Raw genomic sequence first — 12242 nt, forward strand, 5'->3', positions numbered from 1 at the left:
TCCTTTTTTTTTTATTATTTATGTATACCTCCTTTTCCCTTTTTATATGTACAGTCGTGGGCAAAAGTTTTGAGAATTACATAAATATTGGAAATTGGAAAAGTTGCTGCTTAAGTTTTTATAATAGCAATTTGCATATACTCCAGAATGTTATGAAGAGTGATCAGATGAATTGCATAGTCCTTCTTTGCCATGCAAATTAACTTAATCCCCAAAAAACCTTTCCACTGCATTTCATTGCTGTCATTAAAGGACCTGCTGAGATCATTTCAGTAATCGTCTTGTTAACTCAGGTGAGAATGTTGACGAGCACAAGGCTGGAGATCATTATGTCAGGCTGATTGGGTTAAAATGGCAGACTTGACATGCTAAAAGGAGGGTGATGCTTGAAATCATTGTTCTTCCATTGTTAACCATGGTGACCTGCAAAGAAACGCGTGCAGCCATCATTGCGTTGCAAAAAAATGGCTTCACAGGCAAGGATATTGTGGCTACTAAGATTGCACCTCAATCAACAATTTATAGGATCATCAAGAACTTCTAGGAAATAGGTTCAATTCTTGTTAAGAAGGCTTCAGGGCGTCCAAGAAAGTCCAGCAAGCGCCAGGATCGTCTCCTAAAGAGGATTCAGCTGCAGGATCGGAGTGCCACCAGTGCAGAGCTTGCTCAGGAATGGCAGCAGGCAGGTGTGAGCGCATCTGCACGCACAGTGAGGCGAAGACTTTTGGAAGATGGCCTGGTGTCAAGAAGAGCAGCAAAGAAGCCACTTCTCTCCAAAAAAACCACCAGGGACAGATTGATCTTCTGCAGAAAGTTTGGTGAATGGACTGCTGAGGACTGGGGCAAAGTCATATTCTCCGATGAAGCCTCTTTCCGATTGTTTGGGGCATCTGGAAAAAGGCTTGTCCAGAGAAGAAAAGGTGAGCACTACCATCAGTCCTGTGTCATGCCAACAGTAAAGAGACCATTCATGTGTGGGGTTGCTTCTCATCCAAGGGAGTGGGCTCACTCACAATTTTGCCCAAAAACACAGCCATGAATAAAGAATGGTACCAAAACACCCTCCAACAACAACTTCTTCCAACAATCCAACAACAGTTTGGTGAAGAACAATGCATTTTCCAGCACGATGGAGCACCATGCCATAAGGCAAAAGTGATAACTAAGTGGCTCGGGGACCAAAACGTTGACATTTTGGGTCCATGGCCTGGAAACTTCCCAGATATTAATCCCATTGAGAACTTGTGGTCAATCCTCAAGAGGCGGGTGGACAAACAAAAACCCACTAATTCTGACAAACTCCAAGAAGTGATTATGAAAGAATGGGTTGCTATCAGTCAGGAATTGGCCCAGAAGTTGATTGAGAGCATGCCCAGTCGAATTGCAGAGGTCCTGAAAAAGAAGGGCCAACACTGCAAATACTGACTCTTTGCATAAATGTCATGTAATTGTCGATAAAAGCCTTTGAAACGTATGAAGTGCGTGTAATTATATTTCACTACATCACAGAAACAACTGAAACAAAGATCTAAAAGCAGTTTAGCAGCAAACTTTGTGAAAACTAATATTTGTGTCATTCTCAAAACTTTTGGCCACGACTGTAGATCAAATCTTGAAGCGCATCTTAAAACTCACTCATGGGAGAAGCCATTTTCATGTTCAGAATGTGGGAAATGTCAAGTTTATATCAGCATCGGAGAACTCACATAGAGGCGCAACGATGTCTTGAATGTGGGAAGTGTCTTAGACCAGTAAGCACAGACAGGGACGTTATATCTCCATGACAGCACACTGGGTAAATGCATTGGCGGCTGGGCCTGAGGCGGATAGCCGTTTGGCGCATGTCCTTCCACCACCGAGGAATGCAGGGTGCTTCAGTTTGCCTCCTGTTGCTTCCTCTTTCTACTCTGCTTCCTCATCCTCTACCGGCTCCTCATCCGATCAGCGTAACACCTTCACCACCAACTTCAGCACAGCCAGGGGTAAACGACAGCAGGCAGTTTTAAAACGTATCTGTTTGGGGGACAAACCCCACACCGCGCAGGAGCTGTGGACGGGCCTTGAACAACAGACTGATGAGTGGTTGGTGCCAGTGAGCCTCAAGCCCGGCCTGGTGGTGTGCGATAATGGGCGAAATCTCGTAGCAGTTCTGGGCCTGGCCGGTTTGACGCACATCTCTTGCCTGGCGCATGTGCTTAATTTGATGGTGCAGAGATTCCTTAAAAATTACCCCGACATGTCTGAGCTGCTGCAGAAAGTGCGGGCTGTCTGTGCGCGCTTTCGGTGTTCTCACCCTGCTGCTGTGCTCGCCTGTCAGTGCTGCAGCGTAACTTCGGCCTTCCCGCTCACCACCTCATATGCGACGTGCCCACAAGGTGAAACTCCACCTTGCACATGCGGGGACGTGCAACATGGTGGGGCAGTAAGTCTCCACACGCCTACAAGAACTGACTGACAGTGGTCAGCCCCTGCAACTTCTGGGTCTCCAAATTGGGCACATGGCCGGAGCTTGCCCTTTACGCCTTGGAGGTGCTGGCCTGCCCTGCAGCCGGTGTATTGTCTGAACGTGTATTTAGCACGGCAGGGGGCGTCATCACAGGTTATTTTTCCCAATGTTTTGGGGTGTACCCTAATTTTAAAAATAAAATTTAAAACCAAAAACCAGTGTAGGCTACCTCCTCCTCCTCATCCACCGCTTCCACCGCCTCCTCAACCTCCTACTCCATATGGACCTGGTCCTTCTAGACTAGAGCAAGATTATTATTTTTTATTTTTATGTATTTTATGTTATTTAAAGTCATTTCCCTATCCACATTTGTTTGCAGAGCACTTGCCATGCTCTTAACCACATTTTGCTGCCATTTGCAGCCCTCTAGCCCTTTCCTTTCCATGACATTTTTATAGCCATTTTAGTGCTCAAAAGTTCAGGTCCCCATTGACTTCAATGGGGTTCGGGGTCAAGTTCGGGTCCCGAACTCAAACTTTTTTCCGAAGTTCGGCCGAACCCGTCTAACCCGAACATCCAGGTGTCCGCTCAACTCTAGTTATGGGGGGTCAGAATATGGCGATGATAATAATTTATAAAAAATCAAGAAAAACAATATAAATCACTGTAATTGTACTGACCCGGAGAATGAAGGGAACAGGTCAGTTTTATCTCATAGGGAACAATGTAAAAACAAAACCCATAAAACTGTGGTGAAATTGACTTTTGTTTTACAATTCCACTCCATTTGTCATTTATTTTTCAGCTTCCCACATCATATGCAATATAAAATTACTAGAAAGTACAAATGTGAAAGAAAAAAAATAGTTAAACTAAAATGGAAAATGGCCCTGTACGGAATGGGTTAAAGGGGTTATCCAAGACAAAAACAGCCCTCCTAGATCTGGCATACCCGCACTGGAGATTATACTCACCTGGTCCCTGCTGCTGAATTCGGCGTATGTGGATCCATTCCCGACACGGCACTTCTGCATCGGCATCAACATGTGTCATCGGCAATCACAGGCTTCGGCGGTGACCTCTTTCCCTTTTTTATTTATTTATATTTTCAATATCGGATAACCCCTTTAACTTCTATGAAAGTACAGAGATCACATGACCAGATGTTCCTGCAAAGCGCTTTACCCTGAGTTGCACAGGACCGGAAAGTTCTGCTCAGAAGTCACATGATTTTTTTTTTATTGTTTATTGTAAAGATTTTTTAGAAATAAAAATAAACATAAAAGAGGCTTATTCTACAATAGTCACCTATATACCTTTATTGTATATTATAACACCGCATCCATGTGGAAGATGTGTTACTGGACATAGTTAATGACCAGGTCCTAATAGACAAGGGGATTTAGCCGAGTCATTGAGAAGCAACTAAATCCTAACACAGTTCAGTAACCAGATCAATGAGGCAGAAGAAGAGGTCCTTACAAATGATGGGAAATAGACAGTAGTAGAGTATTGTATTTAGCCTTTACCGTAGAGTCGGCTATTTCCTATCACTGGTGAGGACCAGGTCTTTATGGAGTGTAGGATTTAGCCAACTCCCTGTGAACTGGTTATATGCTATTTCAGTTCAGGACCTGACCACTAGGGGGCAAAAAGATCCTTACCAGTGATAGGAAATAGACAGATCACACTGAGTCCGCTATTTCCTATCATTGGTAAGGACCAGGTCTTTATGGAGTATATCCTAGTGACTTCAGGACCTTTGATGATGTCATGGTCATGTGATCAGTCACATGAGGGGAGGAGTGAAGCAGGGGAGGTTTTTCACTGTGTAGCACTTCCTGTCATGTGACCAGTGTGACGTCATCGCAGGTCCTGCAGCCCCAGGAGGTGAGATCTGCAGGTCAGTTATTGGTCTTGGTTCTGGGTTTATTAGAATGGAGCGGTTCTATAGGTGACATATAGCAGGTCCAGCCAGCAGGGGGCAGCACCGGCCATAGAGAGTCTCTGCTCACACAGTCTGGAGGTCAGGAGGGGAGTTCTCCTCAGACATGTCTGCTCTCCCCCTGGAATATTAGGAGACCCCCAGACCCCTGTAAGAGGGGCTGTTCTCCTGGATTAGAGGGGTCTTCCATCACACACTGTTCTGTGATGTCACTAGGATATGGAGTCAGTGTGTGGTCGGTGGGGACAACCTCTTCTAGATAAAGGGGCTGCAGCGCTGTGTCCTCTCCTCACTGTCCCTGCACAGCGGAGGCCGGAGCTCTAATGAGCAGGGACTGTGGAGGAGATTCAGCAGTAAAGCAGCTCTGCAGCCCCTCCATTCCCAGGATTAGTGGGGTCCTGATAGAGGCGAGCCCCCACCTACCGCACACTGGTGACCAGTCCTAGCGATAGAACATCTGGTTATTGCTTAAATGAAAGTATTTGTTCCTCGAAGTCCAAAGGCAGCACTGAATGGGTTAGCAGCTCTGGTTCTAATTAGGACAGAAGAAATAAATATCCATTAATCAATTAAAAACAGCCAATACTATAATAATGGGGGAAAAAAATTATTTGGAGGGGAAATCTAGTGCTGCTTTTGGCCTTCGATGAACAGATATTTTCAGGTTCGCAAAATCTAGATGTTCCTCTCGTCCTCCAGGCAGCACTGAAGACGGCAATGCCAAAGGCTGAGCCTGCAGAAGAGATGTCCAGCCTGAAGTGTTTAGAGTAGGGTTGTCACGATTCCAAAATTTTGATTCGATTTCGATACCATAAAATAGTATTTGAAGTCCAAACGAAAAGCAGAATCCAGCTCAGTCTCAGAGGTAAATTCGATACTTTATTGACGCGGTATAAAAATACATCCAGGAAAACCAGTCTTAGTCTCCATGTTTCAGGCTACTTAGAATGTGAGCCCTTACTCATGACATAAATAAAAAAGTATTGCAATACTCGATACCATTCGTTACCACGCAAATAAAATAAAAACACCAAAAAAGCTGCGTGCATTCCACATTTTATGCAACGTCTGGCTCATAATAGAACAGTCCTATCCTATTTTTTGGGGGGACAAGGTGATTAAAAAATGACGAATCGCACATTTTTTATTAATTCCAGTTTAATAGTTTGGAATTTTCGGAGGTGGCGATACGTAATATGTTTATTTATTGTTTATATATTTTATATGTTAAACTGGGAAAGGGGGTGATTTAAACTTAACCCCTTTAGGACATGGCCAAATTTCACCTTAACCTGTTCCGGTAACATTGTAGTTTTATTCGGTCTAAAACATAGCGGGTGCGGGTCACATAGCAGAAAGAAAGGCAACAGCCGTTTCGCGCTCCAACAGCGCTTTGTCGAGCCGCAGCGGCTCGTCAAAGCGCTGTTGGAGTGCGAAACGGCTGTTGCCTTTCTTTCTGCTATGTGACCCGCACCCGCTATGTTTTAGACCGAATAAAACTACAATGTTATGAAGATTCGGTGAGTGCCGCCTTGTTTTTCTTTTTTCCTCTACCATTGATGACATTCAGCTATTTATTGAGGCAGAGCAACACTTAAATTCTTGCATGGACGCTAAGAGATTATTCATACTTTACCGCAGAGTAGTGCCAACTGTGTTTCCTCTTTTTCCTTCATTCAATTATAAATTTAGTACTCCATGGAAGTGTGGTACTCCCTGAAGCAACCAATAATGCAGAGGCCCAGATAATCGGGGCACGTGTCACACTGAGTAGTGGTGTCCTTCCGTATCCCCCTCCTGTGACACACTCTGCACCTTTTTTGGGTCCGTCCCTTCTTTCCAGTATGGGGGACCACACCTGGAAAGTGTTGGCCAGGGACGATCTGGGCGCCTCCAGTTCCCGAGGTACTCCGGCCTGCTCTTTCCCGGTCAGAAAGGAGTCCTTGAGGACTGCCTCATAGAACTGGAGGAATGTCCCTGTGTTGCCAGCGCTCCGGGACATCACAAAAGAGTTGTACAAGGCAACCTGTACCAAGTAGACTGCAACTTTTTTGTACCATGCCCGGGTTTTGCGCATGGCGTTATATGGCATGAGGACTTGATCAGAGAGATCGACTCCTCCCATATACCGTTTGTAGTAGGGGTGCACCGAAATGAAAATTCTGGTCCGAAACCGAAAATTCAGGATGCCCTTGACCAAAAACCGAAACCGAAACTGCCTTTTTGCCCAAATACTTTAAAAAAAATTTTTTTTAATGATTTTATTAATAATTCTTTTTCATGAATTTAATAAATCATATTATATAACATGGTGCTTCCTCATACACAAGTGATTGTACAAAACTACAGTGCAAGAAACAGTTGTAAAACCAACCTCAAACTGTAAACAGACATAGCCTCAGGTCAAGAACAAATTTTTGCTGGGCTACACAATTTTTTTTAAATGTAAATAAAATAACTACACACAACTTGGACTGCTTTCTATTTAAGTAAAAGTGGCAGGTTTCTTTTCAAGAACAAAAGTTGCTCAGCTTTCTCGCATGTTATGGGGGGGGATCTGTGGATGACGGACACTGTTATGGGGGGGGATCTGTGGATGACGGACACTGTTATGGGGGGATCTGTGGATGACGGACACTGTTATGGGGGGATCTGTGGATGATGGACACTGTTATGGGGGGAATCTGTGGATGACGGACACTGTTATGGGGGATCTGTGGATGACGGACACTGTTATGGGGGGGATCTGTGGATGACGGTCACTGTTATGGGGGGGATCTGTGGATGACGGACACTGTTATGGGGGGATCTGTGGATGACGGACACTGTTATGGGGGGGATCTGTGGATGACGGACACTGTTATGGGGGATCTGTGGATGACGGACACTGTTATGGGGGGAATCTGTGGATGACGGACACTGTTATGGGGGGGATCTGTGGATGACGGACACTGTTACAGGGGGATCTGTGGCTGGCACTGTTACAGGAGGGGATCTGCGGATGGCACTGTTATGGGCTGGGGGGGTCTGTGGATGTCACTGTTATGGGCTGGGGGGGTCTGTGGATGGCACTGTTATGGGCTGGGGGGATCTGTGGGTGGCACTGTTATATATGTGCCATCCACAGACCCCCCCCCCAGCCCATAACAGTGCCATCCACAGACCCCCCCCAGCCCATAACAGTGCCACCCACAGACCCCCCCCCAGCCCATAACAGTGACATCCACAGACCCCCCCAGCCCATAACAGTGACATCCACAGACCCCCCCAGCCCAACCCTGTGCCATCCACAGATCGCCCCCCCCCCCCATACAAATATAAGATGTTATATTCATTTATTGGTTATTGAACATGCCCCCTCAGTCATATTACTACCTTACATCCTAATCGCTTCTGTAGAATTCAGGCAGCCCAAGCCGGGCGGCCGGCGCGTCTCTCACTGACGTCACTTGCCTGCGCCGCCGGCTTCATTCAGGCACATGACAAGAGTTACGCTGCCGCCCGCCTGGCTTGCCTGAATTCTACAGATGCGATTAGGATGTAAGGTAGTAATAGGACTGAGGGGGCATGTTCAATAACCAATAAATGAATATGACATCTTATATTAGTATACCGGAGCGGCGGGGCTATCATATTTTCTGCCTATATGTACCAATATCGGCCGAAATGGATTAGGCCTATTTTCGGCCGCCGGAATTTCGGTGCACCCCTAGTTTGTAGTCGACGATACAATCGGGCTTGAGGACCGTTGCCGCGGTACCTCGAACAGGGACAGGGGTGATGCTGTTACCGTGAATTGTGGACAGTACAAGGACATCCCTCTTGTCCTTATATCTGACCAGCAACAGGTTTCCACTGGTAAGGGCACGGGTCTCACCCCTGGGGATAGGTACCTGGAGAGGGTAGGTAGGGAGGCCGCGTTGATTTTTCCGCACGGTCCCACAAGCGGACGTGGATCTGGCGGCGAGGGACTGGAACAAGGGGATACTGGTATAAAAGTTATCCACGTACAGGTGGTAACCCTTATCTAGCAGTGGGTGCATAAGGTCCCACACAAGTTTCCCGCTAACACCCAGAGTGGGGGGACATTCTGGGGGTTCAATACGGGAATATCGCCCCTCGTACACACAAAACTTGTAAGTGTACCCTGAGGTACTCTCACAAAGTTTGTACAGCTTCACGCCATACCTCGCCCGCTTAGAGGGAACATACTGGCGGAAAATGAGTCTCCCCTTGAAAGCAATGAGAGACTCCTCAACCGCGACCTCCCTTCCAGGTACATAGGCCTCCAAAAATTTGGCCCCAAAGTGATCGATGACCGGCCTGATTTTGTACAGGCAGGCATAGGCAGGATCACCTTGGGGGGGACATGCTGCATTATCTGCATAATGTAGGCATTTCCGAATGGCCTCAAACCGGGTACGCGTCATGGCCGTACTGTAAAGTGGGGTCTGGTAGAGGACGTCCCCACTCAAGTAATGCCTGACACTAGGTTTTTTGACTAGGCCCATGTGCGGCACGAGGCCCCAAAACGTCCTCATCTCGGCTGCACTGACCGGAGTCCAGCCACCGGGCCTAGCTAAAAAGGAGCCCGGGTGTTGATCAATGAAGTGTTGGGCGAACAAGTTCGTTTGCCCCACCATCAGATTCACAAAGTTGTTGAAAAAAGACTAAATCAGTCATATTCAGTGAAGCCCACTGTGGAAATCTGGATTCCTGCTTGGCCAACAAAATCAGGAATCACAGGCTCAAAATCCTCTGGGGTACAATAGACAAGTTCACCGGTAGGAGGCTCAGGTGGACTTATCTGGTGGGCTAGAAAACTAGTACGAGCCCCAGAGATGCTCGTACTAGTGTGGGCCACAGGGTCTCTGTCATGGCGGTCCCCTTGCTCCGCCTGGCGGCGTCTTCGCCGCCTTGGGGGCTCATCATCATCGCTAGATGATGAGGAGGACGCGGATGACAAGAGGAAAGTGGGGTTATCCTCGTCCTCACTGGGGCTCTCTGAGTCGGAGGCAAGCTGGGCGTATGCCTCCTCGGCCAAAAACATCCAGCGGCCATAGGGGAGTGTATGTGTGCGTGCTTGTGTGTGTGCGTGGAAAACTTTATTTAGTGTGTGTGGGGGCACGGGTGTTTGCGGACTTTGCCCTAAACCTAACCGGAAAAAAAACGAAATAAAAAAAGTGAAAACCCCAAAAAAGGCCCCCAAAAAATAAAAGATTTAAACTGGCTGATCAGCCATCCGAAGTTGATCACCGGTGGGGTAGGCGATGCGCTAACAGTGGCCGGACGCTAAGAGTACCGGCCACAGTCAGCGTACGCAGAAAAAAACAAAAAACGCTTGCACCCAAAAAAAATTGTGTGGTGGGGGGAGGGGGGATCGGCGGTTGGGCAAGCTGCAGCACCCCTGGGGGGTCTAGGGTCACACAGCTGTGATGCAACAGTTAAAACTTCCCCCCCCCTAACCTTTCCCTGAATATTCCTGTCTAACCTAACCTTTCCTATGTACCTTTTAGTGCCAGATGGCACTGTGGACTTTCAGAAGGGGGGTGCTAGGCAGAGATGGGGGGTTGCTGGGCACAGATCCGACGCTGCTCCTCTCTCCACCGGCTCCGGACACAGAAAGGGAGAGGAGGCAGAGCCGCAGGAAGTTTAAGCCTCCCGCCCGCCCTGCAGCCAATCAGAAGCGATCCTGAGAGGTGATGTCACCATCACCTCTCAGGATCTAAGGATGGTGATTGGTGGTGTATTATCACACCACCGATCACCATCCTATTCCGGGATATCGGGTCACCAGAGACCCGAATAACCAGGAAACGCAGCAAACCGCAGGTCTGAATTGACCAACAGTTTACCGCGATCGCCGATACGGGGGGGTCACAGGACCCACCCCGCATTGTCCCAGGGTGACTGATGATTGATTTCAGCAGGCACCCAGTTCCGATCACCGCCTGCCGGATGGCAGTGATCGGAAATACACTTGACGTACCGGTATGTCATGTGTCCTTAATTACCTGGACACCGGTACATCATGTGTCCCCAACAGGTTAATATTTTTTTTTTTACTTCTTATTTAATAACTATTATCCCCCTTAGGGGCTAGAACCTGTGATCTTTTAATCCCTTGTCCTATTCACCCTGATATAGATCTGCCATGGTAACCGATCGGAGCCCCACAATTACACAGCTGAGGCTCCGATCAGAAGCTGCCACCAATGAGGAGGGGGGAGGAGACCCTGTGGCCACTGCCACCAATGTTTTTAATACTGGGAGGGGGACGCACTGCGCCACCAATGACAAAGCGCCTCCCCTTCTCTTCCCCTCTCACTTGTCATTGGTGGCAGCGGCAGCAGCGGCACAGGGGTGAGGAAGTGACTCCTTTCTTCTCCACTGTGCTGCTGAGGAGAACAAGGAGCGCGCTGGGAGTAGTGCAGTCTAGTGTCGGTAAAAGGCAAATCCCGGTATGGAATCGATCCGGGTACAAAAGTATCGATTGGTTTTCGATAATTCGATACCCGGTGCAACCCTAGTTTAGAGAAGGTATTGGATGATGTCCAAGAGGCTGCTTGACAGAGCTGATCCAGGGACATCAAGGCACTCTCTGCCCAGGAGGCAGCAGTAGATCCTGTGGAGTGCGGCTTTATTTGTGAAGGCCACAGCCGACCTGAGGCTTTGTAGGATGCTGAGATGACTGCCGGTTCATCCTGTGTCTAGATTTTTTTTTTACCCTGAGGAGTTTCGCCGGCCAACTGAAAACAGAAAAGAACATTACGGTTTGTCCAGAGAGGTGAGTATAGGGCCAGGAGAACAAGTTTACAATGCAAACGCATCTTAACTTCTGCAGGACTAAGCTACGCGGCAAGTGCAGGAGAGTCACTGAGCTAGGTACGTTTTAAATCGTCTGCCATGGAGCGAACCGCGCTGCGCCTGCACAGACCAGAATGTCAGGCGCCACCCCGCCCCAAAGTAGTTCAATCGGTGGCACCTACATGGCAGAGGGCGAAGCAGCTGAAGTCTTGCAATAGCTCCTCACACCTCACTCACTCCGGAAACTGAAGCTAAGGCAGGAATCACAACGCAGGCGCACTCCACCAGGAGCCTTGGGAGTGTACGGGGGATCAAACAGTAATATAACCAGTCAGGTAGTCGATACATCTAACACGATCAAACAGTGCTTCAACCTAAGCAGCATCTCTATCCAGACCGGAGGGAGCACAGACACATGGTAAAAACGGCAGCCATGCAGAAGACATAAAAACATGCCTCTTCCTTGTCTCTGGGGGGGGAGGTTTTTTTTATTGACACCTCCTGACGAGGGGGCTACCAAATTGTTACCGGACAGAAAAAATCGCAAAGAATTGCGGACCAACAAGGAGCCTTAACTATCACCAAAGAAATTGCACAAAAATCTTTGCATAGTAAATATAAATAAACTTTATTGACAATGTAAAATACATACATGAAGATAAAAAAAGGCAGCACAAAGGTGGAACACAAGGGAGAGGAATAGGACCCAAGGAGGGGCTGGGAGGTCAGCCCACCAGGAGTCAGGGAAAAATATATTAAGATAATCAGATGCTGGTCACCAAGACACCTCAAGACAATAAGCCCCAAGCAATGGCAAATGGAGACAAATGTGAGGATAAACAGACTTGGTGATTAAGAGAAAAGGATAAGCATACCCTGAGTGGTGTGACGATCTCTCAGCCACCTCCTGACCCAACGCCGTTTCGCCAGTCAATCTGGCTTCTTCTGGGGATGTGAAACAATGAACAAACACTCCCCTAATATACTGCCCACACAGGGACGAAGCCAGCAGATGAAATGCGCGTCGAGGTGGACTTTCCAGTC

This window comes from Bufo bufo, chromosome 4 (genome assembly GCF_905171765.1).
Source record: "Bufo bufo chromosome 4, aBufBuf1.1, whole genome shotgun sequence".
Classification (NCBI taxonomy): domain Eukaryota; kingdom Metazoa; phylum Chordata; class Amphibia; order Anura; family Bufonidae; genus Bufo; species Bufo bufo.